We start from the raw sequence: 19,560 nt of genomic DNA on the forward strand, positions 1-19,560 counted from the left end.
ATGTTAGGAGGTGTTCCACTAAGAAAGGGCTCTATGTCATACAAATTTGTGAAATTCTGCTTATTATATCCTCTTGGTGAGTCCCAGTACCCATTAACCTATTAAAGTGTCTGTGAATTCCTATGTCTGTTTGCCTTGGTTTAACTGGTGTCTCCCACACTTATTTCACCGTGAAACATATTCATGATAGAAAATATTTGAACACATCTGCAGAACAAGTGTTCCCTGAATGACAGTCTGAGAAACACTAGTCAAAGTTATGAAAGCTCATTGTAATAACTGTATTACAATAAAGAGCCTTAGGGGACCTAGAAGCTTTCATGGCACTGATAAATGAACTGCTCATGGTAATTATTTTCTCTACTCCCAGATGAGAAAACCAAGAAAAGTTCAGCAAGCCCCATAGAAAGGGAGAAGCAAAGCTGGGATGTGCACCCATATTTGGCTGACCAAACACCTATCATCTTTCTATCTCCCTACCTGTCATGGTGGAAGGTCAGAACCACGGCAAATGGCAGGCAATGAAGCACAGGGTGGTAGTCTAGTAGTCCAGAATCTGGTTTAGTGCTGGCTTTGCCACTAACTAAGGGACCTGGAGCAGATCACAACCTCTTAAACAGAGTAGATTGGAAATACCATTCTTTCTGCTCCCTTTCAGCTTGAAGAATCTGGACAATATTTTAATGAAAAGCTCTTTGGGACACAAGAATCCTCTGAGGCTTCCTCGTCTGCCATCATAAAAATGACCCAAAACTTACTGCCTTGTCATTAATCTGGTCCTGAACATAACAAATTCATTTTTAATTTATTTATATCAATCATTTAAGATATTCAAAATATCCTTCCAGCCTGAAACTCTTCCCTTGCCTTTTCTAATTTTCCAGTAAAATCTTGATGATGCATTCCAGTGAGGGCATATTAATATTCTGAGGAAATACAATACCTGTACTGCAGACTCTGATTTTAGAACGGTCATCACTGAGGATGGTTTTCTTCTTCCTGTCCTAATTTTTTTTCAGGTTGTCAGCCTGTTGGGCTACATTAAGCTAGGTGGTAACTTTCCTTCATTAAATGTTTCTTTCCTGAGGGTTTGCCCTTTGTTAGGAATGGTAGAAGGCCCAGGACAGGGAGGATTCATAGCCTTTGGCAGCTCTGAGCTTGCCCTCTAACTGGGGAGATGGAACCTGGAGCAATACCACACGGAAAGCACCAACTGAACGGCAGAGACAAGGTCATTTCGTCAGGGAAGCTATTTTACTGTCCTGGAATCCATCTTGGCTTTGCCTCACCACCATGCTGAGGCAAGGAGGTGAATTGTTCTCAAAATCATTTCCAAATCTATGATCCGTACCTGGTTTTGGTGTAGCTGCACCCACAGCACCACATTAGGCAGTCAATGAAATCCTTTGTCTTGGAGGAAACATCCAAAATACACTTGAGTGTCCTGTTCTCCTTCAAGAAGCAATGTGACTCCTATGTTTCTATTGCCACCAATCTGTCAGTACCTACTAGGACAGCTTCCCTTTCCTTCAGGGTGGGGAGGGCCTCTAGAGCAGGCTTTCTCTACCTTGGCACCATTGATATTTTGAGCTAGATAAATACTCTGTTGTGGGGCTGCCCTGTGTATTGTAGCACATTTAGCAGCTCTAGGTGCCCACTGGATGACACTTGCACTCCTCACCCTAGACATTACAGTAAAAAGTAACTCCAGACATTGCCCAATGTCCCTTGAGGGGAAAAATCTCTACTGGCTAAGAACCACTGCTCTAGAGTATGAGAGAAAAGATCTCAATTTTTTTTTGTTGTTCAAAATGGATACCACCACCAAGTAATGTCCCTAGGGTTCCAGGCTTCCCGCCAGGCCCCCGCCCTTGTGTGTAGTCGAGACTTCTCACACTGTTCACGTCAAAGACCCTCCCCATTTGGCAGCTGCTCTGTTCTGCTTCTTTTCCACCTGTCCTCCGCTCTCAATACCTTCGGCTGCTCTACTCACCAGGTTTTATATCTCTTTATCAGGCTTCCAATAAGGAGTTCATTCTTCAAGTTTCTATAGCCATACTTCTTGAGCAATTTGCGACAAATTTAGTGGCAAAAATGGGGAAGATGCCAGCGGTTGACATAGTGTCACATTCAGAAGTCTTCTTTCCCAGTATTGGTCAGCCAGGGCGATGCACCAAAGGCAGCATCCTCCAGTTCCTCCCCTCAGGTGAATTCTCTGTGGACCCCTCTAAGCACACTTCCACCTCTTTCAAGCTAGGGTCACAATGAGAGTCTTAAAAAGTCTAGAGTCTCAAAAAGGTAATTCCATTTGCTTTAAATCATAAATCTAGCTGACAGGAAAACCAGGATTTGAAGGTGAGTTTATCTACCTCCAAATGCTCATGTTTTTTCCATCACCACCACACCAACTGAATTCCTTCAGAAAAACTAGAAACAATGATTTGGGAATACATGAAAGGCATTCCACATTTTTCTCCACCACTCCTCACACGATAGCACACACATGGACATCTTTTTATGCCTATAACACCAAATCAATAGACTGTGGTACTGGATTAATTTAATGAACATATAGGGTTTGCTGTGTGTCAGGTACACCATCATTTAATCCTCATAACAAGCTAGCAGCAAATACTCTCTTTATTCCTCTTTTGTCAACCTTATTTCCATTTTCTGTTTAAGAGTTTGTGGAAGAACAGCTTAAAACCACTCAGTCGGGGCCTGCCTGGTGGCACAGCAGTTAAGTTTGCACGTATTGCTTTGGTGGCCTGGGGTTCGCTGGTTCGGATCCCAGATGCGGACATGGCACCGCTTGGCAAGCCATGCTGTGGTAGGCATCCCACATATTAAAAAAAAAGAAAAGTGGAGGAAGATGGGCACAGATGTTAGCTCAGGGCAAGTCTTCCTCAGCAAAAAGGGGAGGATTGGCAGCAGATGTTAGCTCAGGGCTAATCTCCCTCAAAAAAAAAAAACCACTGAGTGGTTGTTCTGATCCATTCATTGTCCTGAGCAGTGGGAGCAGCAGTCCAGTTGTCAGTGGCAGGCTGAGGGCACCAGTCTTTAGTGGGGAACTACTGGATAGGCCAAGAGGACACCTGTGCACCTTCAGACCAGTCCACGACCTTGAGTTGAACAGCAGTAAATTCAGAAGCTAGAGTGGTCCATTCACCCTTAAATTCCTCCTTGGTCATAGCCTTTTCAGCAGTGGCCTGCTCTTCTTTTTCAGTCTCTTCAGGATCTCTGCACAAGTAGAGATCAAGCATGACCTCCCATGGGTGTTCACAGGAGATGGTACCCTACATGTGCAAAATTTCCCAGGCCAGTGTCCACCACATCAGACCCACGGAGTGGGCTCCCCTGTTGTGTGGTATAGCAATGTCCACACAGTGCAGAAGAGAGTCTGTGTTACACAGAGCGATGGTAGATACATTAGGACACCTACTGTGAGAGGCTGGTGATCAGTCCTGGGATCTGTAACCACTGAAGTCTCAGCTCCCAGAAGGCTGCCTATATCTAGCTAATGAAGGTCCCGGGGGTGAAGCAGCCAGCAACAGGAGTGTCTTCAGTGGCAGTGACAAACTTCAGCACAGTTTGCTGCCAGTATTCCTGGACACTATGACACTGACATCAGCTGGGTTTTCAGTGGCAACAATGGCACAAGCTACCTGCAGAAGCTTCTCCCAGGTTCTCTTCCGATTTATGATGTAGATGCCATCACTTTTCTTTTTGTACTGAACCATTTGGAAGTCAAGGTTGGTGCCATCTAAGTGGGTTCCTGCTGCAAGGAAGTTGAGGACACCCTCTTTCATTTACAGGACATCAAGGGCTCCGGACATTGTGAAAATTTCTCTTTAAGTTATGATGGGAACTCAAAACAACGTGGTGTGGGCCCCTCTCTGGGTAGTGCAGAAAGGCTCTTTATCCCTATTTAAAGTTTGAGTAAACAGAGGAACAGAGATGTTTGTAACCCAACCAAGATCTCACAGCTAATAAGAGGCAGGACCGGACAAGCTCCAAACTGCTTTAATAGCCTGCCAGTCCTTTGGAAAGAAAAGAATGGGAGAATTTGGTGCTGGCAAATCCAAAAGTTTTAGGGCAGGTCAACAGGCTGGAAATTCAGGTTAATATTGCAGTCTTGAGTCTGAAAACTGCAGGGCAGGCCAGAAGGCTGGAAACTCAGGCAGAATTTCTATGTTGCAGTCTTGCGGAAAACTACTCCTTCTTTGGGAAACCTGTCTTTGCTCTTAAGGTCTTCAACAGATTGGATGAGGCCCAGCCACATTGTGGAGAATAATCTGCTTTACTCAAAGTCTTCTGATTTAAACCTTTATCAGATCTAAAAAATACTTTCACAGCAATATCTAGACTAGTGTTTGGTCAAACAACTGAGCACCATAACCTACCCGAGTTGATACTTAAAAGTAATCATCACCCCAAGGAACAAGAAGAAAGCAAAAGTGTTATCCTTGGAGTCCACTGATTGCTCAAAGGGAACTTGGCCCTTTCAATTCCGGCAGGAAGGGTGTGCTATGCTCAATGTATCAAAAACAAGAATAAAGCAGTGGGAAAGACACGAGGAGGATTAACACAGAGAATAGAGGGAACGTGTCAAGGCCGAGCATGTTCCTCAGGAAGGTGGAGGGGAGTGATGCAAGTAATAACAGGCCAGGACACCACAGGAATGAGCACAATGGGATGGCTTCCTTCCTTGAAATCCATGCTTACAGATTAGATCTGACTTGTTTTAGATAAGTCTCCATGTTAACAGATAAGGTGTGCCACAGTCATGGAAATAATGGAATTTTCAAGAGCTCTGAAAACCTGCTTCCCACCTAAACTCTTCTCCTATCATCCAAAATGACTTTTAAGGGTATTCATTAATGGTAAGCACAGAAAAAGACACTCCAAACTCTTGCAAATGGTTCTATCTAGAGACAAGCATGTGGTGACTGAGCATAAGTTAACAAGCTTTCTTTGCAAGAGGAGTTTCCACTGCCTACAATCCCTTCTGGTGCTGTCTGCATCCTTGGCCTGGTTTCAGAGATTTTATGTTGTTGAGGTTTTTTGGTTTTGTTTAATATGTTTTCCCCCTAATAAAAAAGATTAGTGGCAAGAGGTTCTAAGCGCTGCAAGGAGAATACACTGTAGGATGTTATGTATTAAAAGCTGGCTGGGGATCCAGGTGTCAGCTTCTTCTTACAACTCAGCTCAGAGCTAGTTCCAATTCTCTTTGCTATGTTCAGACTGGCCTCTGGAGAGCATAGTGTCCATGTGTAGTGCTTTTGTGAAATTCTTGAATGGTACAAAAAAAAACAAAATATAAAGGGAGATGACTCAGTTGTTCAGGAGAGAGATCATAGCTCCAAGATACATTCCAATTTCTCCTCCTTTGCTATCTGACCTTGGGCACTTAACTATTCTGCACCTCAGTTTACCCACCAACTTGTTTTGCTTGCTCAGTGGTAATAACACTTGTCTGCCTTTTTCCTACCTAATAAGTAATAAATCAGGATGTGGGAACACTCTGTAATCTCAAAGTATATAAATCAAGCACAGCAAAATACAGAAACCATCAATATCATCACCTTAGGTCAAAAACAAGATTTAAATTCCAGGCCCCAGTGATGAAAGGCTAGTGGGTGGAAATGCTGTCAGTTGGCCATAGCTCTTATCTCCATGTTCAACATGTTCGCCTTCAGATGAAGGAGTTTTTAGTGAAAGACGAACTCACAGTACAGTTGCATTGTTATAATAGCAGATTGACAAAAATGGAGACAGATGGCTGCTCAGCGGCAGGTTTTTGAAATGAATTTACTGTTTATAAAATGTGCTAGATTGATGGCGTCAGTGACTGAGTCTGTTGCTTAAAGGGAGAGATCAAGAAGGACAAGGACAATGACCTGGGCAGCATCTCCTTAATTACCACCCCTCCGCCCCCCCCCCCCCGCCCCCCCCGCCAAATCCCAGGCAAGAGGCTTGGGCTAGCTGCCAAGTCTCCAAAAAGGGAACTGGTGTCTGGCCTCGTGGTGACACTCACTGTGGACAAGAGAACAGGTTCAGCCTGTTTATTCCTCACATTAGCAGAGAAAATCCCAGTGAGCGCCAGTTGTGTGAGGATGGGAGAAAGACTGCTGCTCTTCTCCTGGTTATTGTCTTGTGTTCATTGGGAAATAGCACGGGGGCAGGGCATGGTGAAGATAACACATTCCCCAAAATGAGAGCACCAACCGAACCGTTATGACCGTTACAGCATCATACTTAAAGAGATGGTGATTGTTCTCATCAAATCCCCTGAAGCTTGGCAAGCTCCGTCATTTCTTCCCATTCCATAGAATCTTTAGTCAGCCCTCCCAGGCTTCAGTGAGCTTTATTATGCCATTTTTTCATAATGTCACAGGATTTCTGCCAATCCCTAATGGCCTAATTCTGCTTTCTGAACCACGTTTTTGAAGAAGAGTCAAACTTCAGTAAAACACACCAGTGTGGTCCTCTCCCTTGGCACTTTTGAGGAACCTCTAACACCTTGTGTCAGCCACTTTGAGACAAAGACGCAAAGAGAAATCACAGCCAAGTAAAAGTGACTGTGAACCAAGGAAAGCTAGGTCTCCATGACCTGCGATGGCCTAGTGGCAAGAGCTTCGATGGTGCTCCCTCTCCTGGTTGACCTGTCCCATTGTTCTTTTACTGACTGCTGTTCAATGCCATACTGGATTTGTAAATGAATACTGTAAAAGTATTCCTGGGGCAAGTTGCACTAAATGGGTCAGTGCTGAATGGGATATGACATTTCTGGTTTGACAATCATGAGACAGCAGCAATCCTCACCAGGCAGGTAGGCCATGCACTAGAACCATTTCTGGGAAGCCTCGAATGCCTGCCCCCTGAGTCTGTCTGAGGGGTTTCCCAATACACATATCCATATCTACATATGGCGCTGTCCCTGAGGCAGCATGGCACAAGTGCTCTGCACACTGCAGAGGGACCTCTGCTGGATGTAGCCCACCGACCCAGTTAGAGCCCCTCTAGAAAAGCTGGATGAGGGGATGTACAGAAAGAGCCAATCAGAAAGAAGGGATTCCAGACGCTGAGAGACTCTCCAAGACGAGGCACCAAGCAGAAACTGCGAGGTTGGAGGAGAGCAAGAAGTCAGTCAATGGGAACAGCAGAGGCAGACCAAAATCGCTGTCACCACAGTGGTAGAACACTAGATCAAGGAGCAATCACTCCTAACTTAGTGACCTAGCATGAGGCCTTGCTCTATGGCTACTGAGCTGGTCTCTGGCTTCCCTGGCTTTCCCCACATACTTTATGTTTTTTAACTGGCTTAACCTTTGCATGATCCTGTTTCTTGCATCTCACAAGAGCCTAAGCCAGGTATCATCTGACTGTAGCCCCGGTCAGCTGAAAGTGAGGGTCACTGTGCCCACCTTGACGGGGATTTGTAACGGCTACTTTCATCACCAGGATGAGTCTCCTAGGCAGCCTGCGGGTAGAGGAGGGTTTATTCATGCCCTTCCTCACTGAGGCATTCACCAGTCTTGATGAATGCCTGGTATACGTCAAGCAATGTGCCAGGCACTACAGATACAAGGGAAAATTAGAAATGAACCTTAATCTCAAGAGCATTCCAAGAACTTGAACTTCCACATCCATGGTTCTCTGACTGTGCAGAGCTTGCCGAAGCAAAGATATGCCCTCCTCAGTATTTCTGGTCAGAGATTGTGGAACAAACAGGACTGTTAAATAAACACCGCCACTGCCAATGGATCAACAAGAGCTTAGGAGGGTTTAGTTACATAGACAATTGAGAAGAGAAAATGAGTGTTAAACATCTAAGGCAAATGATGGGAAGGTTAGCTTTCTACTCAAAAGAACCACCCAAAAAATAAAGGATCACCGGAAAAAAGATGAAAGGACTAGAAGAGTGTAGAAACACTTCTTTAATGATATGTTTCTGAGACAAATGCAATTCTAGCCTGCCTGGGTTTGGTCAGCGGTGGGAGAAGGAGGGCAATGAGGCTCCTATCGAGATTCAGAGGAAGTCTGGGTCAGGAGAGAAATACAAAATGACTGCTTCCTATGGGAACATTCTAGGAAAGGAAAGGGCTGCTGTTAGCCCCCAAAATGCTTTTGTGTAAATTAGAAAAAGATGCTCCTCTGGGCAGACAAAACCCCATGCCAGCACTTATGTGTCAATAAACAGAGCGCAGGCTGGATTTCCACCCTCATTGTTCTTCTTGGCAAGGTATCCTTGTGCAGTTAACAACCTACAAACCCTTACATGGCACAAAGAAGAGAGGAAGAGAAGAGAGAAACAGAAAAGGATAAAAAGAATTGCAAAGAGAGAAACAGAAACTGAGACAGAGAAAGAGACTGAGCGGGAAGGACAAAGAAAGAAGGGAAGGGAAGGGAAGGCAGAGGGAGGGAAGGGAAGAAAGTCACGAATAAGAAAGAAGGGAAGCCAGACGGTTTCAACTTATTTCTCCACGGGCTGTCAATGCTCCGTAGTGATGGAGAGGCTAGGCCAAGTGACTACTCTATACACTTGATTCAGTTGGAATCAACATACCTGTCTTGAGGACTGACTTGTGAGGCACTGTGGCTGAGGCTCTGGACACGGATCTGGGTGACCAGTGTCCTGTTCTCAGTGGCCTGCTGTCTGTTGGGGACAGAATAGAATGAAATAAAATGTCTACCAACTGCTCTGCGAGCACCAAGGCACCTGTGATTAATTCTGACCAGAAAGACCCATTTCAGGCAAAGGAGGTCCCACAATTTTGTTAGTCAATTAGAAAGTCAAACCTTGACCAGAGGAAAACAAACAACCAATTAACCAACTACCCAACCAACCAACCAATCACCAATTCCCCAAGCAAGCAGAGCCCTTGCCTGTAAGGCACATATTATTGAGGCATATCATTGCTGGAGGCTTAACACAAATGCCAGATGTCTTGTCAAGCATTGTCACCTATCACAATTTCCTGTTACAAGCAAAAAGAGTCCATCTGATCCACCCCCTCCCCACCACTAACACCACCACACAAAAATTCCCTCCCACCTACTCCCATGTGCCATGTGACCTGACTTGGGAGTTTCCTTTAGCAGTCTGAGGAGAAACTCCTTCTAGCATATGACATTTCCTAGATCACCACCATGCTTACCAATTTAGAATCTTCCGAGCAGCTGGAACTTAGAGATGTCTGGTTGTTTAAGATTCTCCAAAAATAGCTTAAAATAGCCCTTGTTATTGTCAGCTCAGTTCCTTAACTGTGGAAATACCTAACAGCCAACTGAGAGCTAAAACCTGTGCACGCACATGAGCCCAGAATTCATGGGTGTTTGCAGGAGGAGAGATGCTACAAGAGGGAGAAAGTGTACTAAAAATAAAACCCACCTGGCGCCGGCCTGGTGGCAAAGCAGGTAAGTTCTCGCACTCCTCTTCAGCAGCCTGGGGTTCACCAGTTTGGATCCTGGGTGCAGACCTACACACTGCTTATCAAGCCATGGCAGGCATCCCACATATAAAATGGAGGAGGATGGGCACAGATGTTAACTCAGGGCCAATGTTCCCCAGCAAAAAGAGGATGATTGGTGGCAGATGTTAGCTCAGGGCTAATCTTCCTCAAAAAAAAAAAAAATAAATAAAATAAAAATAAAACCCACCAGCTGCATGATTTTATCATAGCTAGTGCTCCAAAGGTCATGTCCTAATTTTTGGTTCTTTCAATCATTCATTCAACACATATTTACTGAGCCCCTCCCTGAGTTTAAATATTGAGCCAAGCTTTCCAGCTATAGCAGTGAAGAAGAAAGAGTTAAGCCCTGCCCTCAAGGAACTTACAATCTCATTAAACAGAGAACTACACAATTAATTAATTATTTAGTAAGCATCAATAAATAATAACCACAGGTGTGACTGAACTTTAGTACAGGACTAGGCAGGTGCATAACTGGGGCATCTGATCAGGTCTGCAGGGCATGACACTTAAGTTGAGATCTGAGGGCAGAATAGGAGTTAGCCAACAAAGAGGTAAGAAAGAGCAGACCAGGAAGAGAAAAAAGTCCCACAGATGGCCCTGCGGCCATCATGGCTCCCACTCAGATCATGAGAAGTGATGGAGAGTAGGGAGGAGTTAGATCACTGGGCTCTAGAAGGCCAAGTTAAGGCCAAGTTCTTGTCTTTTAGACTGAGTCATGGTTTTTCTCTTTGTCTCAGTTTAATTTAGAAATATCTGGAAAGAAATATCTGATCTCTAGTGTGTGAGCTGGCTGCACTATGTAGACCCACGTAGAGACGCCAATATAAAGAAGTTAACCTTCGAGTTCCAAACCACAGGACTACACAAGGCTCCAATAGTCCCTTCTCTACCTCTCAGCTCCAAACAGAGCTGCTGCCCCACCAAGAGACCCTTCTGCCTCTCTTGCCAACAGATTACATAGCTTCTAGTAACTTCCATTAGCTTAAGCTTCCTAACGGCTCTCCTAAGGCTTCCCTGCTTCTCTGTTGGAACAGAGGACAACCTCTGAATGTTAACATCGTCAGTTCCCTCTAAGAAAGCTAAATAGGATAAATGGCTTTAACTGTATCTTTTCAGGGTCTATATTCCTGCTATTTAATCATTTTAATTCCTTTCCCATTCATTAGAAAAGGGGAATGCTAGGAGAAAAGAATCCCATAATTTATACAAGTTTGAGTAATAGCCCTAAAAAAATGTATAAAAGATTTCAATTCTATTCACTTCCCATTCTCTAGTCAGCTTCAACTAATGATACACAATAGAGGGAGTAAAGTGTTCCTCTACCATTTACAATATGCAATCTTTCAGCTAGAATAAGAAATAGGCAGAAATCTTTCTGTTTCTGGGATTGCTGGAATTTGAGGTATAGTGTAGTCCAGGGATGGGAGATAAGTTCTATCCTGGATTTAACTCACTTAATTCGCAATGTTGGTCGGGAGCACAGTCTTGATAATTAAGGCTATGCAGGTCTCTGCAAGAAGGTTTGTATGGTCAACCAATGATGGGGCATGGGAGTAGTGAGTCAGAGCAAGTGTGCCACACATTTCCCATTCCCGGCAGAGTGCTTAAGAGAATTCATGGGCTCTTGAGCTTACAGCCTAACGCTGAATTCTAGCTTAGCTACTCACTAGGTTACAATCTTGAAATTGAAAGAAGGCCATGGAAGGTCATATATCAGATCTTCAAGACCTCAGCAGATTAAGTTACTAACATCTGCTCTGACCAGGGGAAAATTTTTCCAGTCCTCACTGCCCTATGCACGCAAACATAGTCACCTAAACTGTAATAACTCATATTCAGCAAGTTTGTGGCCCCCATCTGCTGCTGCATAATCACCTGCCCTTTGGAAATTCTTCACTTCTCAAGTCTTTCTAAAGATCTCTACAGCGTAGCTCTCGTGGGTCCATAAACATGTCTATTCTTTCTAGTGTCACTGGACTACCAGGCTTAAAAGGTACTGCCACTTCCAGAAGTCTCCCATTTCCCTCCAGAATGCCCCAGGGCTAACGAGTCCTCCCCAGTCCCACTATTTGTCCCGCAGATGCAGTGGCTACCACTGCTTCCCCTCAGGTATCACTTACAATGCCAGGAACCCTCTCAGTGCCAAGTTGTGCTGTGATGCGCAGTGAAATGAGCATATTAGGCAGAATTTTAGGAACGACCCGTCATGACCCTCACCTTTGTGGCCCTTCCCTTTTGAAGGTGGGTGGAATCCATGAACATGATGAGACAGCGCTGCTGTATTATGCTGCATCATATGGCAGAGGAAAGATTATCCAGGTGTGCTTAACTCAAACCTAATGAACCCTTTAAAAGCAAAGAATTTTCTTCAGCTCATGGCAGAGGGAGAGGTCAGAGAGATATGAAGCACAAGCAGAATTTCATATATATTGCTGACTTGAAGATGGAGGGGCAATAAGGGGAGAAATGCAGTTACCCTCTAGAAGTGGAAAGTGGCCCCTGGCTGACGGCCAGAAAGAAAATAAGGACCTCAGTCCTTCACCCACAGGAACTAAATTCTGTTAACAACCTCAATGAGCTTGGAAGTGGATTCTTCCCCAGAACCTGCAGATAAGAGTACAGTCTGACTGATACCTTGACTTTAGCTTGTGAGACCCTGAGCAGAGAACCCAGCCAAGCCCGTCTGGACTTCTGACCTAGAGAGCTATGAGATAATGACTGAGTGTTGTTTTAAGCTGCTAAGTGTTTATAACGTGTTACACAGAAATAGGAAATTAACACATGGCAAAAGAGGAGAAACAATTCTCTCTGTTCAACAGCCCCATGGCAGTGTTGTTTTGACACCCATATTTTACAGTCCAGGGAAATGGATCTTTCTGGTTTTGTTTACAATCTTACTGTTTTCCAAAGACCAGACATGTGTCCAATGGGTATTGGGCCTAAACATAGCTATCACTCAATCTCTAGCATTATCCTTCTTAGCTATTGGTTAAAACTCTCACAGGCTTTATTTCTTTATGACAAGTTCTTGTAGCAGGCTTCCCAGTTTTTCCTTTAAGAGATATACAAGGTCATCTGTATTCATTCACTTCTTCATTTATTCGTTAAACAGTGAATGTCTATGACATGCCAAGCTCTGTTCTAAGTTCTGGAACACAGAAGGAATACATCAAAGTTCTATCTCTTACAGAGCTTGCATTTTCATAAGGGGTAAAGAGACAAACAAACACATATCTATGTCAGGTGATGCCAAGTGCTATGAAAAAACAGAGCAGAGTAAGGATAGATTAAGAGCAACCCAGGAGGGAAGAGAGTATTACACATACAGTGGTCAATGATGACCTGTCCGACAGGAGCCCATTTGAGCCATTAGAATGAGCCACGCAGATATGTAGGGGGAGAGCATTGCAGGAAGAGGGGATTCTCAGAGTAAGGGTGCTGAGGTGGGAGAATGCTTGGCATGTTTGAGCCCTGACATTGCTGGAGAGGAATGAGCAAGGAGGAGAGAAGAGGAAATGAGGTCGGTGAAGTGTCAGGGCTGGATGATGGAGAGCACTTGAAGAACCACTGAGGAACTTTGGCCATTGAAGAAGTTTGAATTTTACCTGAATAAGAGGAAAAACATTGAAGGGATTTAAACAGAAGAGTTTCATCATCTGACTTGCATTTCTGTGGTAGAGGAGCTAGAGTGAAGGGGATATCAGTGAGTGGCCAGTGCACTGAGAGTTGATGGTGGTTGCTGGGGAGGCAGTAATGGAGACAATGAGAAGCTGTCGGATTCTGGATCTATTAGAAGGTGGTGTTGACAAGACTTGTTGGTGGGTTATATATGGATGTGAAGGAAAGAGAAGAGGCAAGAAAAATACAAGCCTGTGTTCGAACTCCAATAGGGCATGTGGCTTAAGTTCTTTCCCAGGAGACACCTCAGGCTATTAGTTCTGCTCTATCTGTTCTCCAGGTGCTACTAGACATTCCTGAAGCCCAGTGGTTGTGACGTCCAGGATTAACTCGAGATCTCTGCTTTGGTAAATAAAATTCCAGACACAGCCAGTTTCTGTTGGGAGGCAAGAACCCAGGTGAGGCAAAATCTTCCAGGCAATAAAGATCCCTCACTCAGCAGTCAGCCTGTTTCCCTATTTCCCATGAAAGGGCAGAAAGTACATGGTACTGGTTCCCCAGCCCCTAATTCCAACAGGCTTATGCATTTTTGCCTAGCTAGTCTGAGTATGATGTTGAAGTCTGAGTGTTGAATGTGAAGTCTGGAACCCAGTCCTAAGACATCCTGAGTCCCATTTGGAAAACTGGTCCAGGCAATATTTAATGGGTTCTGTAGCATTTCAACCCAATCACTGCTTTTGCATATGAGCACAGAACAAGTCCTGGAATTCTTCTGGAATGAAAACTACACACCGTCTCTGAATGTAGTTGCCATTTTACAAATAAGAAAAGAAGAATGAATAAAAGAAACCGTTTGTACAGCTAAAAACAACTGGTTCGGACAAGATAACATACATGGGTTCTCCTGACTCCTCCCCATTAAGCACAGTTTAAAAACCTGGAAATGGCACAAGAGGCATCAAAGGAGAGCAACAGGTAGTAAGAAGGTGGGCTGGTTGGGAATCCCAGGACCTGAAGAACAACACAGTGATGGGGGCATCTTGCGTCCCCCGCACCCAAAGAGGAAAGCCACCCAAACACAGAACTCCCAATCTCTAACCTAGCAACAGAAGGCAGCCCAGGTTAGTCCTCTGAGGCTAAGAGGAGAGACCCTCTGACCACAAAGGGGGATGGATCAGAGCCCAGCCAGAAATGGCCAGGGAGGCCCTCTCCTTCCCTGCAGGCCTCACGCCCTTTTTCTACTGAGATACCGAGGTAGGCCAAGGGACCAGCAGGAGACGGCCAGCTACAGCAGGGGGCCAGTCCCAAGCCTCTTTGTCCTTGCAGTCTGAGAGTCTCCTCCCCAACCTACAAATAAGGACAAGGGTGAGGGTGAGAGAAAAGGCAGCCCCAGCAACCAAGCTAACCGAAATAACATGGAAAGGCTCAGAAAATCCAAAAGCTAAAACAAACTTTAGCTCATAAATGATTGTGATATTTTTGCAGCTAAAGATTAATAGGATAAACTGGTATATATGGTGGGGTTGAGCTGTGGGGCCAATAAAACTTTCTATGTAAAGGATTTTATCTAGAAATTGAGATGTCCAGGTAGCAGCTAGCAGTGAAAGCCGTTAACCTTAGCTTTATATTTTAAACACAGGCAGATTTGAGGTTAAACTGAACTACACAATTTTATTGGTATACAGGAAGCAAGAAAGAGATATTGGTCTGTACAAAGGTCTAAAGTAAAATTTGATTTTCAGCTAAGGTGCTTTGGGGGGAAAATACACATAAAAAAAGCTCTTAAATGAAATTGAAATATGCTTTTCAGTGACAGTTTCGGGTAGTAGACCCCCTAGCTGTATCAAGGCCTTACTCTTACAGGCCAGAGTTTAAATATGAAAACAGGCCCTTTCATTGAATTAGGACAGAATCCAGGGTCCTGGGAAGATCAGGAAAATTTTTAGCCAAGATGAGCAATGAAAAACTTTGGAAACTTCCCAAACCATCCATATCTGAAGCAATACGTAAAATAAGTTCACCAGTTTTCTGAAACTAAGCTAGGGATGAAAGAGGGGTGATGGGGTGAAGCAAAGACTAATTCATCAACATTTGAAAAAAAACAGAACTCAGATGCTATAGACTGAATGTTTGTGTCTCCAAAAAATTCATATGTTAAAATCCTAACCCCCAATGTGAGGGTATTAGGAGGTGGGGCCTTTGGGAGGTGATTACGTCATGAGGGTGAAGCTTATAAAAGAGACCTCCCTTGCCCCTTCTGCCATGTGAAGTTATAACAAGAAGACAGCTGTCCAAGAACCAGGAAGGAAGTTCTCACCAGACGCCAGAGATGTCAGCACCTTGACCTTGGACTTCCAGCCCCAAGAGCTGTGAGAAAGAAATTTTTGTTGTTTAAGCCTCTCAGTCTGTGGTATTTTTGTTATAGCAGCCCAAATAGACTAAGGCATCAGATATGAGAAGACAGTAAAATATTAATTCAAGAAAGTGAAGGGGCTGGTCTCATGGCCGAGTGGTTAAGTTCATGCCCTCTGCTTCGGCAGCCTGGGGTTTCACTGGTTCAGATCCTGAGCGCAGACATGGCACCACTCATCAGGCCATGCTGAAGCAGTGTCCCACATAGCACAACCAGAAGGACCCATAACTAGAATATACGACTATGTACTGAGGGGCTTTGGGGAGAAGAAGAATAAGAAAAAAAAAAAAAGATGGGCAACAGATGTTAGCTCAGGTGCCAATCTTTTAAAAAAAAAAAGAATGTGACATAAAACATCCCATGTGGAGATGCTGTGTAACCAGTCAAGTAACCAAACCGCCCCCTTCAACCTTTCTCTTTGAAGATAAGGTCCCTCCACAAATGACCTGCTGTGTCAAGAACAGCGGAAAAACATTGGTTCTTATGAAAGCCAATTAGAAATTTCAAGAAGAGAATTCCCCTGTTACTACTCAGACGCTTTTAAAACAAAATTTTTAGTTAATACAATCTGGTTGGATATATTTCTTTCACAATGAAAAAGACTTTTTAAAATCTATCCTACGTGTGTAGACAAAGAAGAATTGATTCAGTTAATGAAACACTGAAGACCACCACGGCTGCAAGAGCTGAAGCCTTCATCAACCATTGAAAAGACAACTAGGTGCATAGAGCAGACCGCTCCCTAGAACATCCAAGGACGCTCAGCATCACCTCGCCAGCAACCTCCCATATGCTTTCCTCCAAGAGTCTTTGTCTTAATTTCTTACTGTGAAATACAGGAACAAAATCTATAAAAATGTAAAGAATCACTCGCTTGCCAAACACTTTGTGTCAAACGAATGGTTTATATAATCCACTGGATTAAAGGTGAGCTTTAGGATTATTTATTTGTGACCCTTCTTCTTGATTAGAAAAATATATAAACTTAATACAAAAAATTTTTGAAAGTACAACAACATATAAAGAAGAAAATAAAATACACAACAACTCTTGAGATGTAAGGTACAACATGATGGCTATAGTTCACATCGCTGTATGGTATATTTAAAAGTTGTTAAGAGAGTCGATCCTCAGAGTTACTATTGCAAGGAAAAAAAAGATGTTTTCTCTTTCTTTCTATCTTTTTTTCTTTTTTTGGTATCTATATGAGATAATGGATGTTAACTAAATTTCGTGTGGTAATCATTTCACAATATGAGAGTCAAGTCATTTGCTGTACAACTTAAACTTACACAATGCTGTATGTCAATTATACGTCAATAAAACCAGGGGAGGGGGCCGGCCCCGTGACAGAGTGGTTAAGTTCATGCTCTCCACTGGCAGCCCAGGGTTTCACCAGTTCGGATCTTGGGCACGGACATGGCACCACTCATTAGGCCATGCTGAGGCAGTGTCCCACATCACAACTAGAAGGACCCACAACTAAAATATACAACTATGTATTGGGGGGGATTTGGGGAGAAGAAGCAGAAAAAAAAAGATTGGCAACAGTTGTTAGCTCAGGTGCCAATCTTTACAAAAAAAAAAAACTAGGGAAGGGAATCTGTTTAAAAAACCTCAATTTTATCACTCAGAGTTAAGTACATTGAAAATTGTTTTACATCCTTCCAGCATTTATCCCTAAAGATACACCTTTTTTAAAAATTGGAATCATGCTATGAAAAGTGTAATAGTCTATTTTCTCCTTTATTTATATATTTTATTTTCCTATATCAGTAAATACTCTTCAAAACATGATTTTGAATCCCCACATATTATTCTATCTTATAGATGTACCACAATTTAATTATTGTCCTGATCACTGAATATTTAGTTTACAACCAATTTTCTCTATTAAATATTGTACTGAATATTCTTATATATAAATCTATTTTCTGCATCCTTAGTACTTTCTTTCTGATTTGTTCACAGAATTGGAATTGCTGGGTCAAAGGCCATAATTTGTTTAAGGCTGAGAATTAATTGACACACTACTTTTTAGAGAAATGTACTAAATTACACTCTAATCAGCCACGTGTAAGAATGCTTCCTTCACCAGATTCTTGAGAGAATTGATTCTTAACAAATTTGTGGGCAGACTTCTGCTTCCAGCACTGGCTGGCTAGATTATTTAGAAAAACCTTCTAGACAAGAGTAACTAGAAAAGCTAGGTAAAATATATTAAAAGAAATATTTTTAAAGACATGAGACCTACCAAGAAAATGAAATTTGTGGGGCAAAGATATGGAAGAGAGAAACCAAAAACTGTAAACTCAGCATTTAGGGCCACTTTTATACTCACGGCTATTACTGATGTTCAAAGTGCAGGTGGCAGCTGAGAGTCTGAGAAACAGAGCAGAGCTTTCAGCAGTCTCAAACTGAGAGGTCAAAACTTGGGAATGAACAAGGAGGAAGGACTCTGGTAAATACCCTAGGCTTTCAGGATCGGGAGGTAAAGGCCCAAGGCGAGAGGGTGAACCAGAAATAGAACACACCTCACAAACGCTTAAACCCAGCTTGATTGGATTAAGCTGCTCAGCTCCCTAGCTTAAATGCCTTCCAGAAGCAAAGTAAATCCTCTCTGAAGGAAAATAATATAATCCAGAGCCATAAATTATCTCTAACATTTTTCATACAAAATGTCTGAGACTCAATAAAAAAATAAGTATACAAGAAGATAAGACTAGAGAGAGAGAAAAAATAAGAGACAATAGAAAAGCAACCACCACAACAAAAATCCAGATATTGTAGATATTATAGATGGATTAATATGTTCAAGAAATTAACAAGAAGAAGAGAACTAGAAAATATAAAAAGGAATCAAATTAACATCCTAGAACTGAAAAATATAATAAATGAAATTTAAATTCAATAGAGGAACAACTCAAAACAACCCAAGCATCCATCAACAGATGCATGGATAAAAAAAATGTTACATTTACACAATGTATGATTTAGAAATAAAAAGAAAACAAGTACTGATATGTGGTACAACATAGATGAACTTTGAAAATATTATACTAAGTGAAATAAGCCAACCATAAAAGACCACATATTGTGTGATTCCATTTATATGAAATGCCTAGAACAGGCAAATTTATAGGAAAGGAAGTAGAGTAGTAGTTGCCTAGGGGGAGAGGACATAGGAGGTTGGGAAGTGATGGCTAAGGAGTGCAGGGTTTCCTTAGGGGGTAATGAAAATGTTCTAAAAATGATTGTGGTGATGGATGCACAACTATGTGAATATACTAAGTCACTGAATTGTACACTTTATATTGGTGAATTGTATGGTATATGAATTATATCTCAATAAAGCTGATAAAAAAACTCAATGGATAAATTCAAAACCTGATTAGATACAGTTTAAGAGATATTTAGTAAACTGGAATATAGGTCAAAATAAAATAAACTGACTGAACCCAAAGGGACAAAAGCATAGAAAATACAGGAAAATTTCAAGAATTATATGGGATATGGTGAAAAGTCTACCATACCTATAATTGGAGTCTCAGGAGGAGAAAATAGAGCAAAAGTAACAATGTGAAGAAATAATGACTATGAATTTCCAAATTTGAAAAATAATGACCATGAATGTTCCAAAACAAAGGATATTATACCATAGACTCAAGAAGTTCCATTAGCCACAAGAAAGATCCACAGAAGGAAGCCACACCTAGAAACACCACACTTAAACTTCTGAAACTAAAATCAAGGAGAAAATTATAAAAGCAGGAAGAGAAATTCTCCTTATAAAAAAAAGAAGAAAAAATAAAGATTTTCAATCAAGTAAAATTGAGAGAATTCATCACAGCAGATTCACACTAAAGAAACCGTTGAAGAGTGTTCTTTAGGCTGAAGGAAGATAATCCCTTAATGAAGCAAAGAGATGCCAAAAGTAACAAAGACCAAGAGAATTAATGAATATATGGGTAATTGTAAAAGAATATTGATTCTATGAAACAAAAATAATAATATCTTTTAAGATTTAAAATTTATATAGAATCCAAATAC

At 42.4% G+C, this 19,560-nt stretch overlaps 1 pseudogene; it reads right to left on the reverse strand.

Annotated features, from left to right (window-relative positions):
- Positions 1–2,932: 2,932 nt before the first annotated feature.
- LOC103560444 (small ribosomal subunit protein uS2-like) lies at positions 2,933–3,836 on the reverse strand (annotated as a pseudogene).
- Between the last annotated feature and the right edge of the window lie 15,724 nt (positions 3,837–19,560).

The sequence above is a fragment of the Equus przewalskii genome, chromosome 16, assembly GCF_037783145.1.
Source record: "Equus przewalskii isolate Varuska chromosome 16, EquPr2, whole genome shotgun sequence".
Taxonomy (NCBI): domain Eukaryota; kingdom Metazoa; phylum Chordata; class Mammalia; order Perissodactyla; family Equidae; genus Equus; species Equus przewalskii.